The sequence below is a fragment of the Larimichthys crocea genome, chromosome XX (genome assembly GCF_000972845.2).
Source record: "Larimichthys crocea isolate SSNF chromosome XX, L_crocea_2.0, whole genome shotgun sequence".
NCBI lineage: Eukaryota > Metazoa > Chordata > Actinopteri > Sciaenidae > Larimichthys > Larimichthys crocea.
In genome coordinates, this window is record NC_040030.1 from 5,053,642 (window position 1) to 5,077,322 (window position 23,681).

A 23,681-nucleotide genomic window follows, 5' to 3' on the forward strand; every position below is an offset into this window, starting at 1 on the left:
TTGCAACCAAGCGCACACACCACATCAGGCTTCAGCCTGTGTGTGTGTGTGTGTGTGTGTGTGTGTGTGTGTGTGTGTGCTGAGCCAGGTTGAGCTGCTGCACTCGGAGCTCTTCAAAGGCCTGCCATAAAACCTCTGGATCTTAATCGGATGCTGTTCAGACTCCACATTGTAATTACGTCCCAACAAATTCCTGTCTACATACTCCTACAGAAGAAGACAAGTGTGTGTGTGTGTGTGTGTGTGTGTGCGTGTGTGTGTGAGTGTGTGTGCTGGTGGGTGGAGGGTGGTCGATCTTGTATACAGTTGATGTCTCCTTGGGGGGTTTATAAGCTGCGTGTTATATCACGTTAACATTGTGTTCGGGCTATTGATGTTTGTGTGCGATGCTGGCTTGATATTTACACAGATGTTTGTGTGAGACTGTGTGTGTGTGTCTGTGTGTGTGTGTTTGCAGATTATCTTTTCCATGCTCTTCTCCCCAAGTTTCTTTGGTCTCAATTGGATGTGAAAGGAAATCCCATGTCTGCAAGGCTTCCACTACAGGCACAGACCTGACTGTGTGTGTGTGTGTGTGTGTGTGTGTGTGTGTGTGTGTGTGTGTGTGTGTGTAAAGCCTTTACCATGCCACAGTGGATTAACCACACAGTTTGAACAGTCAGGCTGTGAAGGAGAGAAAAACAGAGGGTGAGTGAAGCAGATCGAGGATGAGAGTTTGAAGATTGATGCGGTGTGAAAAAAAGAAAAAAGAAGCTTTTAATTCCCCCAAACACAAAATATTTGGCTTAAAGAAACAAAAGAAATTACCACCGTCGTTAATTAATCCTCAATTCAAAAACCTCCAGATTATTCCAACCTCCAGAGTGTCTCTGTTTTTGTGAGCTGCACTCACGGCAACATATTTCTGCATAATGTGTTTAAGATAAGTCGATCCTGGCGAGCGGAAAACCAAAGGCTTTTAAAGACTACTAATAAGAGACTGGATTTTAATTTAAGCCCTGCCTGTAGTACACATGCACTAAATATTATACATGCACTAAATATTATACATGCACTAAATATTATACTGGAAGAAAGTGTATTGGAACGAACTGAATGTACAGATTTAACAATACTTAATAAATAAACGTTGCATAGAAATGATTGTTTGTGATCTTTCAGTGGTAAATATTTATTTCACCAAGCTCTCACCAACCACTAAAAGTCAGTCCCACATTTACTCTTGTCCGGCGGCTTCTTGCTCGCTCACTCTCTCCTTTTCTCTTCTTAGCTTCCTCCGTCAGCGTCCTCTTCACTCTCTTCTCCTCTGCCATCATGTCCATAGAGGCTGCTGAGCCTGGTTACCTCCTCTTCTTCTTCCTGGTAGTCCATAACGCCTGTTGGTACAAACACTCAGTTCGTCAGCTTGGCGGTGAGCTCAGAGCGACGGGTACCCGTCGCTCTGAGCTCACCGCCAAGCTGACGAACTGAGCTCACATGAGCTAACAGCAGCTACAGTTTACTTCACTGTCCATCATAAACTCTGTAAATCACAGAGAGTTGAGGCGGAGCAGCCGGAGGACATCATAGGGAAAACCAGAAAACATTTCCTCCATAAAATATGATCCAGTTTCACCAGAATCGGTGAAATAGTTGGTGCCGTAAATCTGGGTTGCTATTGAAATCTTAAATAAAGAGTCTCAGAGTCACCTTTCAATCCTTCGGGGGTCAGTACTCTATACACAAAAGACTTTGAGTGGAGTGTTCTGTTAAGGCTTTACTTCTAAATCCAACTTCTAAATCGAGTTGTCTGATTCCTCCACAGAATGCTACTCTCCAAAGCACCAAAGCACCAAAGCGATCACCTTGGGTAGAGAACAAAGTCAGTTCAACATTAAGACTCGCTAAGAATCATGAAAATACTGCAAACCTTTGTCAGTCACGTCAGAAACTCGACTAAAACAATTCAATTCAAGTCATTCATCACAATATTTTACATCTAAGCATGTGGCATGTTTATTTTCATCAAAGAAACATATATTCTTTATTTTTTAACAAACCCTCGGTGTAGGTACAAGGACTTGATGGTAATGGTTGCCATTGACAGCCATTTTCAGTCACCAGACTTTGTTAACTTGCTCAGATTTGGTCATTTTTTCTGCTTTATGTGCTTCTAAATGTGTAAATATGCTGCGTAGTTACGTACACGTCCAAGAAGCGTCTCTCCAGTCCACTCTGCAGAGACTACTCAGCTGGTTTAGTCATGATGGATGCCACGTCAAGCAGCACAGAGCAGATCGAGATGGCCAGCCAGAAGTCAAACATCAAGAAACAGCCTCAAGAATCTGGTGAAACTCCTGGTGGGTTACGAAGCCGCTTGGAAGACTGGGGGAGAAAAAACAAAACAGCATCGCGGTCACGACATCGCGTTCACTGTGACAGGTGGAATTAAGTGGTGAGCCGTGGATCTAAAAGAAAACACGGCTCAGTAACTGCGTGATATTTTGTATCTCTTGCATCAAATTTGCTTTTTTTGGTGGAGGAATTTTTTTGACAGTTTCCAAAACAAGCCGCCACGATTCTCCAGTTGAAAATCGTAGAAGCAAAGAGCGGTGACAGCTCGGCAACGCATTCATCCAACTGCTGCGTGTCAACAGAGTTCATGCTGATTCATCTGAATGAAAAAACTTTCCTCTGCACAGCTCGCTTTAAAACGACCTCTATCTGCAGCAGAGATTCATTCCCTTGCCAAACCTCAGGGCTGGCACTGGAAAGGCAACTTATCGTGTATCCTTGAGTGGAATTGGATCCAAAAGTTTCATTAAAATAAATAAAATAGAAAAGTGTTGCTCACGGAGTCAGACCACACACTAGAAGCAGTCTTAACTCAGTCAACAGAGAACCGGTCCGACCAGTTCAGCGGCGACTCAGTTGGTTATGTAACAGTCCACGCCGGAGCATGAGCTAAGCATGCAGTGTTGTTTCATAATGTTTCATCATTACTTGCACATTGCGCCGCTGTTCTTACCTCAACCTGGCAGCCCTCCTCGCCTTCACCTCCCCCCCACCACCACCACCTCGCCTCCTGCTGCTCAATGAGGCAGCGCCTCCATGCGAGTCATTAAAGGCAGAGGAGGCTCAGCTGCACAGGCTTCGGCTCACTGTCCCGCCCTGCTCTCATAGCTGGCATTTCTCAGATAAGAAGCAGCCAGCACTACTGATTTACAAGACTCCTCCGCCGCCTCCTCTTCCTCCTCCTCCTCCTCCTCGGCCTCCTTCTGTATGAGTGTGTGGGAGGTTTTTTTTCGGGGCTTTAAAGGACTCAAAGTGTAATAAACTATCATGAAATACTCGGCCAGCAAAAACACATCAACCTGCAAATCACATCACGCCGCTGGACGCTCGCTCTCCATCTGTCACGCAGCACAGGAGGGGGAGGGGTGTGTTTACAGCAGGTTTCAGTTTGTACATCTCTTCATCCTCCTCTCCTCCCCCTTATAGTGTGTATATATATATTTACTCCACTCCCATTTCTTAACACTCTTCTCCCTCTTTCTCTCAGCAACAGTCATTTGATACAGGCATCGATATTAACAGTGGGAGGGAATTCCAAGAATGCGAGCGTTAACTCCTTCTTTTATTGGATTTCCAGCCACCAGGGCTTTTCTGGATCCCGGCGGTCCCAGAGTAACTCGACGCCGAGCTGGAAAGTGTTCATTTCACTGACCACACCCAGCGGTGATGTCATGGCGTACTGGCCACACCCAGAGTACACGATTACATCACGGAAGCGATGCGATAATTTAACCACTAGAGGGCGAAAACGACGGGATCTTCAACCAGGGATGTTCGCAATTAGACGTAAACGTTGCCACCAGAAGCTAGAACTAATTAATAATGTTTTATTAACGTACAACGCCGGGTAACTATCACGTGTAAGCTATTATGCGATAAAGCCAAATATCTAGACAATGGAAATAAGGTTGTGTGTAGACGTCCAGGTTATCTTTCTTCAAGAAGGGTTAAATCAGGGGCAACTGGACTTGGTTGTAGATTTCCTGGATCTACATCTAAGTCCAGTTAACTCTTCATAACCCTTCATACAGGTTGTTTGGCATTAAACCACTCAATTGCAGCAACTACGTAGCCTTGCACTTGTGTAAGTTTCCATTTAACTGACAGGGTTAAAGGTTTCAGTCACTATAATTGATCTTTTTTGATTATATGTGTCAATTTTTTGCTATTTTCACACCATTATTCGTTCTGAAATTTCCCCTTAGCCAACCAGTAGCGAGTATTTGGTAACAATGAGGCCATCAATCTTGTCGCCGCGGCATTTCTTTACCAAATTTTTCAAATTCTTTCAATCCCACCTAGAAAAAATGTAGTTGTTTTTAGAAGAACAGCTGATCTGAGGTGCATTTGGTTAATGAACACGTTCAGCCACAAGAGGAAAGTTTGATGGCAGTAAACTTTAGCTTCCATAAACACCGGTCAATAGATGAAACTTGGCACAAACAGCCACGGTACTGAACACACCTTTAATACACATCGCTGTGGACTGGTGACAACTTCAACTAGAGCAAGACTTGGATGAGTTTAAGTTACTCTAACTCTTACTCAGTTTTGCTGTTTTAAAACATTATTTCCACAGATGTTTTGTAAGCTGGTGCTTGTCGGTTTTCACATTTGCATGTTATAATTTAGTTGGACATTGTTTTCTTTTTGGGGAAGTGTTAAACATCTCTAAAATGCTTTTAGCACGTCGGCCTGTTTTTCTCTCGAATCAGGTCTCCTCTTGTTGCTTGTTGCTGTCTATTGTGGACTGTGAAAAGAGGAGCCATCAAATCATTAAATCTGTTCTCTGAAAGGACTTCACAAGCTCTTCTTCAGGGTTAAAAGTTCATGGTGCAACACAGGAAATCAGGACAATAGAGATCTGTGTAGATTTAATCATCTTGTCCCTCATAGACGATTTAATTGTTTGTATCTCTTTATGAGTGAATTATTCTGTGATTCATTTCTAAATGAAAACCTCAAACTTTCCTCAGGTAGATCTGAAAATGCTATCAAACACTTGCATGGCTATCTCAGAAATATAGACAGCCGCCGCCTTTTGAATACTGGAGTGTTTATTAAGTCTCAAGGACATTCTGTGCTGCGATACAGAAGGTTGTATTTACCGCTGGATAGATGCAGGATCGATTGGCAGATGGTTGGATGGATGCATAATATCCAGTTAATTAAAGAGCGAACATGTTAAAATCCTTCCAACTGTCACTCGACTTTGTGAGAGGAGCAAAATGTCCTTCGCTGGAAAAGTAACTAATGAGGAACGTGAACGAACACACAGAGGACAAATGTACAAGGAATAAATTGATAGTCTGCTTCATGGAGTGTGTCGATTGTGTTTTGGTCTTTTAATGGGACACGTTTATTGGTTAATATTGACTCCAGTGTCGCACGTTATTGGTCCCAATCAGGCGTTGGTATATCAGCAGCTATTTGGTTGATCGATTAATCAGTTTTTAATGATTCATTCATGATTCTGGGGAATTTTGATGGATGTTTTTCACTTTTCTTTCTGACATTTTAGAGGTGCAATATGTGGGAATTTTTGAGTTAACAACATGTCAACAAACTGTAAAGAAATCACAGTTTTGACACTGACATGGTTTTCTCGTTGCAACATGTGAGAATTTTAAATCATAAATCATCTAAACTTATCAACAGATTTTTAAGTTTTGACAGTTTTTGCAAAGATATCTACTAAAGTTAGCATTTTAACGAGCTTCCCGTGGCCCGTCCTGTCAAGTAATACCACTTTATACCTCATGAAGTGATAATGAATGACTGTAACATCCAGTCTGACAACAGACTTAGTTGGGTTTGGCTCCCGGCACCCCGAGCTAATCCTACTGTAACTCCCGCTCTCCTTCTATGGGCGCTGGATGATGCCCAGAGTCCTGACGCTTCTGCAGGGTTGTTTTTCAATCTGGCCTTCATTGTGTGTCCACATCCCAACATTAAATCAGATAGATACCACACTGAATAGATGCTCCAGGAGAGACGATTTATTAAGTACAATTAGGGTGTTTTGACAGTCCGTCTTCATCAGGTGATATTCAACATGAAGGTTCGGATTAAGGCTTGATTCAACCCAGCTGTGAATCCCAGGCTCAGACAGTCTATATTTGGACCTTCAGTAACTGAGTGTTATCTCAAAGAGATGTCATGTTGAAATTTTACTCTTTACTAAATCGTCTCCTAATCAAGTAACGGATATCTGAACATTCATATTTCACCTACATTCGTTCTCTACACTCTGATCCAGTTGGCTGTGTTTCACCAAACTCCAGTCTGTTCTTTCTTAGAGGTTTACACTGTTTGCTGTTGAAAATGCAATTGAATTCAATGATATGTGACATTGATTTATGAGGACAATGGTAAGCGTTGTTTATAAAACCCTTTGTGTGAGCCTCTATGGTAATTGACCCAACATGGGAGGGAACTGGATCAACACCACGAAATCAGTTCATTCATTGGTAACTGTGAAGTAATTAAAACTGCGTTAATCTGAGGTTGATCATCCTGCCAGACTGTGGAGCTAAGTGCTCTGACTCATGGATGATTGGTAGTGTAGGTGGTTGATTAGTTCGGTCCAGATTACATGGACCACTAAAGTCTGATTAGGCTGAGTCATAGAAAAAGTTGGAGGCTGAGTGTTGCTTCCATTAAGTGTAATTAGCATCTATATATGTGTGTGTGAGTGTGTGTCCTACTTTGTCGAGTACCAGCCACCCCCTCCTGACTATTTTAGCCGAGATAATGTGTGGGCGTCATCTCCTCTAAAGTTCCACGCTGTTCCCATCTCCTGGTTTTTTAGCCGTTTCTCTGCATAATTAACCTTCCATCAAATGGCAGTTTGTACCTCATGGCTTCAATTTCATTAATTTACATGTTTTAACTCTAATTGACCACTCAGGCTGATGAAACACTTTCAAACCCCCCATGGGAGGACTCATATAAATCTCAGATCTCAGCTAAGAATAGTTGAGCAGCGATGCTTTTAATGTTCAATCTGTCTGCGTTCTCGTTGACAGTCCTGAACGTGCATATTTATGTTTTTGAGTCAGCGTTAATGAAGTTCTTTGCACAGTTTGAAGTTGCCGTAGATACCCTGACAGGTGGAAGTTTGACTGATTCCTTTATTTGCATGAATATTGAAGCCAAACAGCGAAATAACTCATGTAATTTTTGTGTTTTGTGCAGGAGTCAAGAGTGAGGTGGTTCATGTCATCAGCGATCAACAGGCCTGAGCACTGAAAAGGTAAGGAAGGAATAAAGCTCCCTATACTTGAAGATAAGCTCCTCTCTGTGGATCTTCGTCTCTTCCCTAATCTTGATTTTCAAACGAAGTCTTCTTCAAAAGATGATCTGTGTTCAGTCGCCTGGCCAATACTCGACCTTTGAGGTCGATATTGTCATTTTGAGTCATTTTATTTGTTTTACCATGTGGGTGATTTTACAATCCAAAATATATCAACGTTCTCTGTTAGACAAACTATATAATTGTGAAAAAACCATACATTTGGTATTGCTGTACAACTGTGAAAAAAATGGTCAAACACTGTAAATTTACTGAACTTTTCAGTCAAGGTTTGCACAGTTAGTATGGATTTAACCATTTATATAATAGGCTACATGTTTAATTACAGATATATGTGATTTTACATACATGTATGTAATCAGAAGCAAGAAAAATACTGTGTATCTTTGTAATTGTAATTTTTCTGTACAAAAATAAGAAATACCTGTAATTTGTCATTTTGGCAAAAACTTAAAATAACAGCTTGGTTGTTGATTTATAGGTAATGCCTGTAATTTTACATACATTGTATACAATTTAAAAAAATACTGAAAACTTTTGTTTTCCAATTTTTCTTAAATTTACAATTTTTGTAGTGTAGCAACAATATTCTCCAATAACTGATATATCAGTGATACAGTATTGGCTGATATATTCAGCTGGTTTCTGCTATTTTTCTAAATTTATTTTCTTTTTAAAGATCATTTTTGGCATGTGCTTTTACTCAATAATTGAGAGGACGGCAGAAAACGCCATAGGGGGCCCAAACTGCAACAAATATTCCCAGTAATCTGTCTAATCTGTGACTAATAACTATGAAAATGGATTAAGGAATGGAAGATTAGGGAACAGAGGATGAATCCTAATGACTTGATCCTCTGACTTTTAATTTGGCACAACCACCAGGTCAAAGATTCAGCTTAGCCAACACTACAGCTCCTGGCAGAGTACCTCCCTAAACCCTGTCAGCAGCTGTGGGATCATTTCAGACTAATATGCTAAATGTTAACAAATTTCAAAATGATAAAAGTCAGTTGTTTGTATATTAAAACACATGACTTCCTCCTACTAACAAACTTTGAAGCTTGTAGACTTCCAAATGCCTCAACTGCCACCAATTTGTAGCACCCTGGGTGACTCACTGCAGACATTTTGCACCAGAATACCCACCACACGTCAGCTAGAGGTGAAGAAGAGGGAGGGAAACATTGAGCCAATTACACTGGGGGGTGGTTTGGTGACCAGATGGAGAGAGCCAGGTTGGGAATTTTACCAGGACACCAGGGAATCCAACCTAATTTTTTGTGATACGTGCCATGGGCGATTTAATAACCCCAGTGAGTCAGGATCTTGGTTTAATGTCTCATCTGAAGGACGGGACAATGTCCCCACATGCACTGGAGAATTGGGATTTTATTATTAGTGTCTGAGAAAAGATGGCATCCTTCTGCCCCACCAACACCACTTCCAACATGTTCGTGTGGTTGCAGACTAATCGACTTATAGACTGAATAGATTGGTCTTGGCAGCCAAGGATGATGACATTTATAGATGCAAATGTCCAGAGGGCAGGTACTGGTCCATGATCTGGGGACTGGGAGCCATTGTATGCAGAGGATTAACCCTTTTTTCTGGGACCACACCCAGTCAAACCTTGTGGGTTCTTTTTGCTCCACTGGTGGTAAAGATCTAAGAATAACAACAATGTCAACAACTTTTTCTCGTCTGTTTTTCTGTTGTGTAATGAGTATTACAGCCTCGCGAGGCAGTTAGCGCCGCGTGTTGTTTTATTGATAAATTCCTCCACTCAAAGACAAAGAGCTCCTGCTTTTCTTACTATAGGCTATGTCATATAAAATTCTCATAAAAACCAGTTCATTAAAGTAGAGTTGCTGTGTCAACACATAGTATTGCAGAGCTGTTACCTAATTATTTTACCCTATAACACACACACACAAACTCACTTTATTTCTCCAGTGTGGAGCCTGGCACTGTATATGTGTTTGAGTGTAAACACATGGGAGGCTGTCAGGGTGATAAAGAACATACAGGAAGGCGAGTCTGATAATACAACTGATACAGGAAGTAGTTCAGCTGTAAAAATAAAGCATTTATGGAATTGTGCTGATGTTTATCGCAAACAGTCTGTAGTACAATGGCAGGATGGCTATTAATATTTAACAGTGTATGTTTGAAGTTATCATATCTGCTGTTTCCTGTGAACTATTTGAACTAGGAAGTCTCCACTCAGCTGGTTTACTTTGAACTGGGGGGCGCTCCTGCTGTTTCCCAGTCACAGTTTGAGTTCGGTTCTTTTGTTTTAGTGCCGACCAAAATGTCTCTGTAGCACCTGAGCATCAAAATATCAACAGCTGTATTTATAATCTTCTTTGTTGACTTTATTTAGATGAGAGAGTTCCTCATTTGAAGTCATTTTAGATTGAGTTTTAATCAAGCAAAGTTCTTAGTACACCTGAGTGGTCAACATTCAACTTTGGCTTCTGAAATGAAATAACATCGTTATTTTTGATTAAACATGTTTATATTTCTACATTTTAAATATCAAGAAAAGTATTACTTTGATCATGCAACTGAAAATCTGGTATTTTATTAATTTGGTTGTGAAAAGTATCAAACTATACCCAACCCAAGTCATGTATTGCAGAGACTTACACTTGCACACTAGATGAATATGATTATATGAATGCTATATATATTTGAAAAGACTAATACCAATACACAATAACTAATCTTTAATATTTTGTCTGGCTTTCAGCTAATATATATTTAGGATTTAGTGTGATTTAATTAATTATTTGACATAATGTGCTGACATTCGTTTCTATGCAGATGACACTCTGCTGTATCTACGTTTAAAGCTCAGTTACTCCCAACTGTCTTGACAAGAGTGAATGCTTTTAACAAAACAAAACAAAAGTATCCTGTCAAGAAGAGTTTGTTCTCTGGTTAAAAGCACAAAAAGAGAGACCAGATGTAGCAGTTAATCATTGATCTGAATCATATTTAATATTTACGAATGCTGACTTTTTTAAGCGAATGCTGTTTGTTTAGAAACAAAGCCGACATGTGAATGTTTCTCATGTTTCCTTCAATGAATGAACTACAGTTTGAAGCAAAGATGAATCGGGTATGGCTCAGCGGCACTAAGCGAGGCAACAGTTGAGAGCTTGAAAGCACAGGAGGAGAAGCAGAACAAAGTTGGCTGATGGAAAAGAAAAATACATGAAAAGTGAAGAGTTTACTTGGATATAATTCAACTTATTGCAGTAAATATTCTGTCTGCGTTCATTTTATTCATTTTCTTGTGCAAGGTCCTTTCGCTGGAAATTATCCAGAGCTTTCAGCCACATTTTTATATAACTCATATTCATCCAGATAAGATCAAACTTTTCTTTCTTGCAAGTGAAACCTGGCCAAGACAGCTGCATATAAAAAGCGTATAGACAACTACCACAAGAAAACATTTAAGAGATCTCGAAGCTCGGGGACCAGATTAGTTATGAAAGCCCCTTTTGACTGTGAGATGTGATTTGAAATCTCTGGAAAAGACAGAAAATCGACTTTGAATTGAGATTATTTTGTCCAATTATGATAAAATGTTGGGCTGTTGTAGCTTTTAATGAATGCTATCCATGGTTATTATTTGTGCAGCTGTGCAGCTTCCATTGTCAGCTCCGGTTCTGGCATGACACCATTCACCTTGTTACAAGTCAATGTAGCATCAACATGATTTAAAATCTATTATTTTATGGTAGAGAAGTTACACAATATTATTCTCATCCAACCCTCTTCTCTTTTGTATATGTTCATATTTGTTTTTTTCCTATTTCTAAATAGTTTATACCGTTAAAATATTTCTTAAATCGTAGTACACACACACTCACACCCCCACTTTCCTCTGGGAGGTGTACAGGAAAGCTCCGGTTTGTTTTGCAGAAGGAAGTTCGGTGTGTTTGCGTCTTTCTTTCTGTGTGGGTGTGTGTCTCGGAGGGGAGCTGCAGCTGTGAAGGCTGGCTCAGAAATGTTAATACACACACACACACACACACACACACACACACACACACACACACGAGAGAGGATAGGGACTGTCAGTATTACTGTCAACAAATGTAAGCGTTCCTTTCCTGCTCCAGAAATGTCTCATTGTAGAGTATCACAGCTTTTTGACATTGTCATACTGAATACGATGACTATTATCAATGGATTATTTGGTCCAGCAGACCGAGAACTGAATAATTGTACATGTTGCACACTCAGAGGGAGACTTAACAAGATCCAAGAGCGTCTCCACATCGTCACTTAGTAGTTTCTTGCTCAGGATCCTTTCACCTTCACACGATTGTTATGACTTGAAGAGAATAAATGTGACTGTACAGCTCGGTTATCTTTTTTTTTTGTTTGTTTTAAAGACAGAAGAGTCTCTTAAACTTCTCAAAATCTCTAAATTATGTGAAGAAAAGAAGCAATTTTTCAGTCTGAACAACTTGGTGTGTGGTTGGACTGGTGTCAGTTACACAATTTTATTGCCAGAGCTGAAATGATTTAGTCAATTAATTAATTAGGAAATAAATCTACATTTTAGGTCGTTTTAAAATAGCTGTAAAGATTGAATGAGACATTTTAAACTCATCTGCCATGTTTTGTATTGTAAATTACTAATTGATTAATCAAGAAAATAATCTGAGTGAAAATTATAGTTAATATACAGATGAAACAGCTACTTATACTTCTGATTTATTTAGGTTTGATATAAGGGGCCAAATAAATGAAAGCCTAAAAAAAAACATCAATAGATAAGAAACATACCAATCAACAACTGATTGATCATATCTGTAATACCAACATTCAAATCAAACATGTTCCAAATACTCCAGAAAGTCACTGTAATTCAGTACAAGTATCCTCACATTGACCTGAAACAAGGACTCTTTTTTTCAGCGTTTATACGGCGCTCAAATAACAAGAAGCATTCTCAGTTTCCCGTGCGTGTGCTCCAGATTTGCCCTGCAGCAGTGATTCTGAGGCAGCGACAAAGACGATCGTGTGTACAAAGATTGAACACCTACATTTTAGGCTCTTTAGCGATGCATGATATATAAACGATAAGTCCGGTTTAATACAACTTGGATTTTACTTAGTTTTTAAAACCTATGAAAGTTGCAAAGTTACTTTTTTGGACTTTTTATACTGTCTCTATTTGAAAAGAATATTAGTGAAAGGCACCAGAACTAATCTTTGATGTTTTGTTTGGTTTTCAACTGATATATGTTGTATGGATTTATTTCTTGTTTGTAGACGTAATGTGTTGAGTCTTTATCCTTGAGGCCTTTTCTGTCCTATAAAGTTGAATATGAAATACGTTTATTGAGTTACACAACAGAATACCTTGTGTGTTGAAAACCTAGTTCTCAATAGCCCTGATTCTGATACAGAAGACACATTTCTTTTATTTCCACTGATGAGGAATTAAATACTTTCATGGCAGGACAACACATTACACAAGCTGTTAGAAACTTCTTTAACTGTTTAAGTGTTGACTAAAGCTCAATTTATAATTTCTGCATCCATTTTGTTACCCGTTTCTTTCCTGTTGTTGCTTTTTGTACCATCTTGGTGGCTTAAACATCAAGGACAACAATGGTAACATGGAAGTACAGGACTTTATTATTTTAACAGAACCACATGTATCGCCTGCCCCCTCAACTCTAAAAGACTTTAAACTTGCCAGTCCCACAACATTAAGGCTACAAACGACTCATAATGCAACGTAATTAATGAACCAGGTTCAGTTTGCAAAGCAGTGACTCCATTCATGGATCAAAGAAGATCGAGGATATCTTTATTATCCCCAAAGGGCAATTTGTTGCACTTAACCACAGTACACTCAGACAACGATAAATCAAATGCAAAGTTATTCAAAGGGCCAATGGCAACAGGAACAAACAAGTGTTTAAGTCCATTGAAGATTGTATCTGGGAACCTGACAGGAGCAACTTGAACTCCTTAGACTTGATCAGTTAGGATAGACCGGGGCTTCCTTAAAGATCTCTACAGGTGTAGAAGCTCGTTCGAGGTCATGCCTACTTTCTTGCTGTACACGTTGATGATACCCAGCAATCTCAACATTATCCCCCCCTTTCAAATATAATATCCAAGAAAAAAAAACTCAACATCGAACAATGGTGATGAGTTTATTTGCAGCTCTGCTTGGATGTTGCCACTTCAGGTCTTGTATAATGTCCAATTTTCCTATTTTTCTTCCACTTGTGATTGTAGTGCTTCCATTAAATAGACGTTTTAAACCATAATTCATCATCAGTTTTTGTTGCTGGCTCTAACTTCCAGTATTTTATCCAAATATCACTCACTTCCCATCAAGCTTTCTTCAGAGAAATTACAAAAATAAAATACCACACAGATCATAGGGACCTTGTATCCTCATATTTCTTATAGCACTTTCCCAAAAACGTGTGATCTATATTGAATGATCTACACTCTTTCCAACATTTCTAACATCTGTGTAACCGCTTACTTCCAACCTTCCATGTCTTTGAATTGGCGGATGTAATCTTATATTCAGGCCAGTACGATACTTTGATGAGTATAACTCTGAAAATAAGACAGATGTTGTAATAAACTGAAATAATCCTTTGAGTTTTTTGAAATATCCAGTGTTGAAATGCTGAATTATGAAATGACACATTCAGAACAATGCTTCTGGTCTATACATTTTGTGATATCAACCTCTAATTGGAGTATTTACAAAATATTAAAGCTTCTCATTATCGTCGTCATATCTCAGGAATCCTTTAAAATTTGATGCATAGTTCTTACTTGACACTCCTGACTTCACCCCACTCCTTATTAGACCTTAATATATGCCGGACATAGTTTGAATATTGTATTATGATATATATATAATTCAATAATTCGTTGAATATTGTATGAAACGGCTGTATTTGAATTCAGAGAGAGAATGCTGGAGGTGACGGAGACTTAGTGAGAGAATAAAAACATCAAGAATCAGACAACAAAGGAGGAAAATAGTTTCCAGATGAATGGACGCGCATTTACGTGGTAAAGAAAGTGTATATGGTGCGTGTGTATTTATACGTACGGACTGAACTAATGATTTGATCAGATTCGGATACAATGAGAGGTTGATTATGTCGGCCTAACGTGTCCGCGTGTGTTGCTCGTGAAAACTTTGCCTCATCTGTAAATGTGCTGATGCACCCCTTCAACGAGGAGAGAGAGAAAAAACGAAGTGATCTCTCTTATCTCACCCCCTTTATTATATCCCAGCATTCAGATGGGTACAGCATGAGATGAGAGAATCAGTTTGTATTGAACATGGTTGAATGCGGTGCTGATGAAAGCTCATGCTGATAATAGCTTTTTCATTATGTCCTTAGCCAGGCTTGGCATTTTCATTTTCTATTGCGGGGAGAGAGAGGGGTTCTGATTTTTCACTGCTGCTGCTTTGGGTGGGAGTCTTGTCTTTTCGCTGGAGTTCGATTATGTGTTTGGAATATTATTTTTTTATATTGCATTTCAGCTCGATTAAGCCTCACGGAGAGACCGAGGGTGTGATGGATTGTATTTACCCCTAAAAATAGATGTCTGCAATTAAGGAAAGTCAAACTGAAGCAGCTGTTTGAGGCGAGAATGTTACCCTTGTGGCTTGGTGGATTAATTGATACTACCGTGATCAGTCGGTTTTACATTTCCACCAAATGGCGGCTATTAAGTTGTTACTGGGCAGATCCATGTCAGGAGAATTGGATAATGGAGATTTTCAGGGGACGGCTCATGAAACAATTCATGCTGCATGGTCTAAAGGATGGGAGCATAATTGACCAGTCCTTAGTGCTGTCCCCCATGTGGCATCGATATGTTAGAAAGCTTTCTGTAAATGGGCCAAGAGCGCCATTTATTATTCAGATAATTGACAGAAAATTAAAAACTCTTGAGATAATTGATGAAATATTTAAAGATTTCTTGTTTTTCTCTTCATCAGGATAGAATCTTTTTCGGGGTTAGGGACTGTTGGTCGGGTAAAACAAGACATTTTAATGATTTTCTGATGTTTCTGTGTTGTAAAAGATTGGCTTTGTTCCAATCAACAATATCAGTAAGTAAAACACGAGCTGTGTTGAAGTGTGGCGTTCAGGTACAGGTAAGAAGACGTCCAGTTAAACACGACTATCTATGAGTTTGAAGACTGTGGAGCGTGATGTTGCATTGCTGGCGGCGAAATGTGACCTCCGGTTCAGCTTCTTTGCTCGATGACCCTCCGCCTCTTTTAGCTGGATGTTAGCTGGCTATCATTGAAATGAATGAGTAGGCTGCATTCTTTTCATGTAGCGCCGATGTCGATGATCTGAAACGCAGCTTTAGGCCGGAATGGAGAAATCCAAATTTTTGACATGGGCCAACTGAGGATAAAATAGAGAGCCAAGTCATTCATCCCCAAGGAGAAATTCATCTTCTTTGGTTTATTTTAAGGGCCGGCATTGAGCGACTTTCCTCTCTTCAGTGCTTTTTGTATTAAGGTATTCTTGGAATGACCCGCTTGGATCAAAGAGAAAAGTAAATTTGGAAAATTCTCTGAAGCCATGCTCGGAGATGTTTTTTTCCAACGTTCTCTGACACGTTGAAAAATTCAAGTAATAAACCAAGACAGAACATTTTTATTCTCTGAAGTCACTGAAGCTCTCTGAGTAATGTAGTAATGGATATCCATGGAAAAGTCTTAACTTTAAATGAAGTCCACAGTGTCAGCCCAGTTCCCACACCCTTCACAGAAGTCGTGGGATTTTGTTTACGTGGTCAACACCTCGTACTTGTGATCTGCGGAGATGCCCGTTGGGAGAGTGTTTAGATGAGACTGAAGTTTAATGAACTTGGTCCATCCATGCCGCTCCTCCCTCTTCTCTGAGGAATGTCAGTCATGTTGAGGAGAACCAGATGTGTTTGCCATGCCGTCCATCGCTGCTCTGCAACAGTTCTGTCTGCTGCTGTGGAGTTTTTAAAGGTTGATTGGGATGTTTGGGAAAGTTTTCTGTAATCTGTCGAGGATGTTATTCTTCTGTTGGTAGGAAAGCCCCCAAAACTGCTCTTAGATGACAGCAGAGCATTTATTTCTACATCACAATGGGACATGACTGTGGTTTTAAACTTCTCTTTGTTTTTAAATGTTTTGTTAAACAAATAATAAAATCTGCAACTGGGAAAATTGTCAGATTTACTTGTTTTTTCGTGGGTTTAGATCACGTCTTTGGCTAAAAGTCTGGACTCAGTCTAGTGGTGAAACAGTTCATCTTTTAGTTTATTGGACATCCTAAATGTTGATAATCAATTAATCACAGCACAAAGTGGCTAGTGCTAGGCAGTCACAATAGCTCTCTATCTAACTGACATTACTTGAGTTAACACAATAAAAACCAAAAAAATAAATGATTATTATAGATTAATAATATTTCAGCTATCATGCCATTATTGGAATTATACATAATAATGTAACATCAACTGATATATCTTATTAAACCCACCTGCTCGTAACGACAAATCAAACTTCCTAAGACACTTTAAATGTAAATGATGGAGGACTGAATCCACAGTGAATATGGAGCATCATCATTGGACCGTAACGTAAAGACTCGAGTCATATCTCAAGCAAAAACATTTGCTGCTGTTCTGTTTTAGATGATCACAAATTGAACTTCTTTTAGGGCTTTGGGATTGTTTAAACACATGCACTATGTCATTTCTTTGACATTTTATTATTTGATCCAATGAAAAAACAAATATCACATTTAAATCCATCGTATGACGCCAGGAAAATGACTGAAAACCTGTTATCTGTGTCCAAAACGTCGTTGGCGTCTGGACATCAGGACTCTGTTATGAATGTGTGGTATTAAGTGGATATGAAGCAGGTGTGTGTTCAGTAAACCTCCTCCGGGGAAATAAGACTTGTTTCAAAGATAATGTTACTTAAATCCTCAGAAATTAGTTTTTATATCAAGAGGGACGGCGGCAAGATAAAAATGGAGGTAAAGAGCAGAGATGGAAAGATCCAGAGACGTTTTCTCTTTAATGCTCTGTTTTTTGGTTGGTGTATCTTAGCTTTGTCTGCCCTCCATCTTTTTCTCATTTCCCCCTCTTTACCTCTCTCCAAACACACCTCTGTAAACAGAGAAATTCCTCCACCAACGTGGATCCATTTAGTTCCCACTTCATTTTCGGAGCTGGTCCGTCTCGGCGCATACTTACCGAGCCAGATTCAACATTTCCTGTCAGGCCGTTAAACAAACTGCTGCAGCTCCGTCCAACCCAACCTTTTATCTCTCCCCCTCCTCCTTTCCTCTTTGTTTTCCTTGATTCCTCATTCCTCATTTCATCTCCTCCTCATTCCTCAAGTGGGTGTCTTACAAATTACTACTGCTGCTACTGCGTCCACGTAATTTGAGTGTACACCAGTTTGTTTGCTGTGTTTCCTCCAGTGAACTGAGCATAAATACTGACCGAAAAGAGCAACGCGACAGTGAACAGGGTCCACATTTGAATGTGATGCCTGAAGGCATTTATGTAATGTTAACTTTTGGAGTCAAATAAATGCAAATGTGGATTTTCGGCATGAAATTCTTCAGGTTGTGAACAAAATAAGATGTTTGAGGAAGTCACCTTGGGCTTTTCACCATCTTCTGACCATTTATGCATCAATCAATCAAAAAAATAATCAACTGATTAATAAATAAAGAAAATAATCAATGGTTGCAGCCCTACGGAAAAAAGCAAAGCAAAACATACAACATAGAAACAACATTCAAGTTGCTGATGTAATACCAGTTTAAAGCCAAAACATTATGACATGTAAGACTGTAATGATGATTTTCATCTGTCAGTCAGGTTTTTAGATTGTTTAGCCTTTTAAGATATACTGAAATATTGAAAACAAGGTCCAAAACTGTTAATATAAAATACACATGAGAAGCTAGAACCAGTAATTTATTGGTATTTATGTTTAATAAATGACCTAATCGATTAATTGACTGAAGGAAAGCCTGACCAAAGACACGACTCGCATGACATATCAGTCTTAACTCAATGAACACTGATTTTAACCTCCAATTTTTTATTTTGTTAAACAAATATTCATAATTAGGTCACAAATAAACTGTTACAAACAAAACACGTCTTAAAAATAATGAACATATTGAGCTGATTTGACATTCTCAGGTGAATTGTACTTCTAAATAAAAAGGGGATCATTTCCAGTTAACGGAGACTAATACTACTTTTATTTACAGCAGGAGCTAATTAAGATGAGTGAAAAAGTCATTTAAAAAAACTCATCATAAGTTCCATGAATTCAAATAAGATCTTAGACGAGTCTTTTGATGACTGACTGATGTGTCGACTTTAAATGAATCATTTCAAATGTTCTTTCTGTAAAATGTCAAAATGTAAAAAAGGGAACTTGTTCTGTAAGAGAGTCCAAGGCGACATTTTCAATTTGCTGTCCTAAAACTGGAAGTTATTCAATTTTGTAAAGACATAAAACAGAAAAAAAGGAGCAAACGGAGCGACACATGACGACTAATAGACTCACTTCAGCTCTTCCTCCAGTCAAGGGCAAAGTTTGGTTTGAGAAGTCGATGGAAAATGTGTTGAATTTAATACCAGATGTACGAGAATTTACCGTAATTATCTCCTCACTCAACAACTCTGAAAATGATGTGATGTTTAAAGGGAGTCTGGGATTCCTAGTTCAATGATGAAATCAGTTCACAAACATTTGCTTCTTATCTTGGCGGATAAGAAGCCCAAACACGTACTGACGACGTGTTCAGAGGACGCCAGTTCTGAGCGGTCCAGGACGACCTCGGCAAGCAGCGTCCATTTCCATTTGCGCATGTTAGCATCGGGCGCAAACAGACTTTAAGAGGATACAGTATCGACTATCTACGTCTTCATGCATAAAGAAGCTGATTAATATCCGTTAAACATGAATTTACAATCTGAGGCGCATCAGTTTGTTAATAAACTCTCAATTAATCAACGAGAGGCGCCCGTTTGTCAGACGGTGGAGTCGTTACCCTCCTGAACCAACAAACTGATTAACTGTGTGTGTGTGTGTGTGTGTGTGTGTGTGTGTGTGTGTGTGTGTGTGTCGTCTGATCTGGTGACACAAAGCAGAACTGGTCTGGAGGAGAGAGAGAGGGATGGGGAGATAAAAACAGAGGTGGTGTGTGTGTGGTGTGTTCGGGAAATGGGTCAAGAGGAAGTTGAGGGAGTGTGTGTGTGTGTACGTGATGTTTCACAGCTGAGACCGTGTTGTCGGTCAGTGTGGGAATTCACTCTTTGTGTGTGTGTGTGTGTGTGTGTGTGTGTGTGTGTGTGTGTGTTGTACGATGCATAGTTTAATTCCACCGGGAAGCCAAAGAAACAGCGCCTCTGCTTCCTGTCCTAATTGCTTTAAGTCCTACACAAATAAACACACACACACACACACACACACACACACACACAGTCATTTACACATTTTAAAATCCTGTGTTTAAAAAAAGCTTTTTAGCGTTTGCATCGTTTGAACATTCAGCCTCTTCCTCACCTCCGTTTCACCTGCAGCGTCTCTTCTTCTAGTTTGTCTCCCACCATTAATATTTCACCGTCTATTGTTAAAATAGAGAAACTGGACTTTATTCACAAGTTTCAACTAAAAAAAAACAACTAACATTCATTGAAATTGGGGCTGTCACAATATCAAATTTCCACTACGTGATTATCGAAGCCAAAAGAACTCACGCTAATCATATTATTGAGATATCTGTAGAAAATTGCCTCAACTGAAACTTAATAATAAAATAACACGAAGTGTATCAAGGTCGAGAGTCTGGGACTCTTTTTCACACACGAGGTTTCCTGACCTGAACATGAAGCCACCATGATTTTCACACCTGGTGTAGCAAATGCATTCGTCCACGGAAACTCGCTCACTGATACATTTGTTACTAAGTTGTTAAGTGTGAGAGAGGAAGCAGGAAGAGTGTGAAACTGGTAATATGTGTGTGTGTAGGTGTGTGTAGTCCAAAGGCGGCCTTCAGTTGCGTGGAAACTGGTTTTATGGGGAAGTTTTAATGAATTCTGGGAAAACAGGTCTTCTCTTCATGCTTTGAGCTCGTGACCTGACAAGAAAGTTGAGTCACGTAATACAGTCACATCATCTGCAAAGAGAGGCACTTTAACTGTGGTATGTTGGTCTGTAATCAGTATCCTGAGAGCTAGAACTAGAGCCCCCTTAAATCTGACACGTTAGACCTTAAAGTGGAGACACAACGGTTTCATTTTTCAAAAAATCAATTGGCAACAAATTGTGTAATTCATCATTTTCCAGGCAAGAAAATGTCAGTTTTAGCTTCTCTAATGTGAAGATCTTCTGCTTTTCTCTGTTTTATATCACTCTGAATTCAATATTTGTGAGTTTTAGACTGCAGGGTGGATAAAACAATAAATTTAATGATGTCTCTCTGGATTTGGTGAAGCTATTATTGGCATTAAAAAAAAAAGAAGGAATGTGATGGACTTTTTTTATGGTTTGCTGACATTTAAAAGACTAAGGTGGCAGAGTAATCAATAATTAGGTAACACTTTACTCCAACCAGCTCCCATTTAACATTAATAAGCACTTATAACACATTATAACGTAGTTGTAAGCAGCCGTAAGGTATATTTAAGTGTTTAGTATTTGTCATTAATTCCAACTTCTCCTGTGAAGTTTTTTATCTTATTACAACATTACCATTTATTATCTGTGTTGTCATTGTGACACTGTCGGGTTGTGATTGGCCAAAGGTGACAGTTGATGCTTTGACTTGCAGCTTTCATTGTTTTTAATCCATATGTACGTAGAGTTAATCCTACAACCCCAAAGTTCCCAAAGAAGTCGGCACATTAAAACTCCATATTTATCTGAAAGCGGCACAGAGAAACTGAGAAGTTTGATTGTTTTTGGGAAATGATATGCACACGTTTGTAGAAAAGTCTGTAAAAGTTGAAAGAAAACATTTGGAACAACAATGAATGAGGTTAACTGGCAACAGGTTACATGACTGCCTCTTAAAGAATCTGTGGATTTCGTCGTCTACAGGTTCATAAAATTAAAATATTCAGAGAATGAGAAGAAATCTCTGTCCTGAACATTGGATGGCTGTGATCTTCAGGCCCTGCAGACAGCAGTTTCCACCGTTTCATCATCACATTTTGTTTCTATTCACATTTTACACAGCGTGACGGCTTTTTGCCAACAGCTTCAACTCCAGGAGGAGAAAAAACTGAATTTGAGTGGTCCAGATTCACACACTGACCACCGCCTGTTTACTGGCTGCTGGCTTCCAGTTCCCCGTGGAGGCAGCGGAGAGAGGAATCCCTACAAAGAAACAGCATTTGTTTACAGCGATATTAAACCGCTGAGCCAAAGACAACACCCCAATTATATGCAAAACATTTAGCTTTTTGAGGGATGAGACTCGGTGACACAGTTTCTCCCTCTCGTCTTTGTGTAGCAGCCCCTGTCTCAGTGTGCGTCTCCCCATTCAAATGCATAAAAATGAGCATGAAGTTCAGTTTTGTGTTTGGGGGTCTTTGTCTCCGGACGTGGCTGCTGTTGTTCGGCCGTGTCTCTTGGCACATGACACATGACTCATGGTGTGTGTGTGTTCGACAGACAGTGTGTGTGTGTATCAGCTTTTGTTTTGTTGGTGTTTTTTTTCCTGGCGTAGAGGTCAGACGGCGAGCAGAGGGCGTCCCTGCCTTCAATCTGGACCTGCTGTGTTTGTCCGTCCTCCGTCTGCCTGGTTTGATCAAGTTCTGCCAAAAAGTGGAAAAAAAATCCGGATGGCCGCTGATACAAACCAGGTTTAATTCACATCACCATCAAAGTATGTGTCCAAAAAAATGGTATGAAAGTGTTTTAAAAAGTTTATTCTTTAAATCAAAATAATACGACCTTCTGCCTTTTCCTGCCGTTTGCTCATTCAGAGCCCGTCGTTGTTGATTCATATTGAAGAGAGTAAGAACGAATGAGGCAGAGGAGAGGTCGGTGGAGGGTGAGCTGAGCGAAGAATTCACAATAACCTTCTGGAAATATAATAAAACTCATGGAAATGTTTCAGATATTTTTCGACGTCCCCGTGTTTCTCTGTCCGTCTGTCCTCAGGAGGAAGAGAAAAGAAAAACGACCCCCAAAATTAGCGTCGCTCAGCCGGCGTCGATCGGATCTTTGTCTTCTTTAGAAAGCAGCTCTCTAATGAAGCACAATTCACTCAGTAACAGAATAAAATGGAAATTATAGCTGAGTGATATCACCTAAATTGAATAATTTACCCATGGGTCCTTGAAATCTTTAAAAGCTTGTGAATTTGAGATTTTTATAAGCGTCGTTCTTCTTGTTCTTATTATAAAACTTGTCTCAAACTGAGATGAGTTTGGCTCTTGAATTTCAGGGACTAGGGCCTGAAAAATCCTTGAATTTTCTGTTTATAAAGACTTGATCAGTTTTGTATCGTTACAATGAATAATTGGCTTCCCTCCAGGGCTCACCGCTCATTTACCAAAAATGTGCCATCTGATTTTTATTTCTCTTAATCCGACTTGTCCGGTAGCTTTGGGATTGTTGTTTGAACTACAGATTGTACTTCAAGTTCGCCTCCACGTACCGTCCAATCAAGTGAAGCAAAAGTCCAGATGGCGAATCATTCGGCGGATTTTTGCCTGACAAATCAAAGCGAGAAGTTCAGGGGTGCAGGCAACACGGTGGGAAGTTGTCCAGTTGCATAGACTACCCAACAACCTGCAACTTCCCCATCGACTGAAAATGTCGACTTCATGGTAAATTTAGTCACTGCTGATTGGTTAGGGCGTCTCAAAAAGACTTTAAATAAGGCTTTGATTTACCTTTACCATGAGCCGGGTTCTGCACGAGGTTCCTGCCTCTTAAAGGGAAGTTTTTCCTCGACGCTGTTGCCAGGTGCTTGCTCATGGTGGGAATTGTTGGGTCTATGGGTCGGTCTGGACCAGCTCTACATGGAAAGTCTCGTGAGATAAGTTCTCCCATAAATAAATTGAATTGAACTATTATTGGACTGATGTGGGTTTAACCATCATCTAAACACTGTGTGAGACCAGCTGATGGAAACCTGAAAAATAAACAAGTAGTGCTGGATTTAGTTTTTTTTGGCGAACCATCGTCATCGTCCTTCCTTCGTTTGGGTTTTTCAAACCACGGTTTCTTTTTCTCCATGTC

At 39.6% G+C, this 23,681-nt stretch overlaps 1 protein-coding gene across 2 annotated transcripts in view; it reads left to right on the top strand.

Annotated features, from left to right (window-relative positions):
• plxnb2a.1 (plexin b2a, tandem duplicate 1) overlaps positions 1-23,681 on the top strand; it is a 178,564-nt gene that overhangs the window by 50,301 nt on the left and 104,582 nt on the right. For both annotated transcript variants that reach the window (XM_019263568.2, XM_019263567.2), the window contains one exon: positions 7,252-7,309. The gene's annotated coding sequence lies outside the window, so the exon portion shown is untranslated. The remainder of the gene's footprint in view (positions 1-7,251; positions 7,310-23,681) is intronic.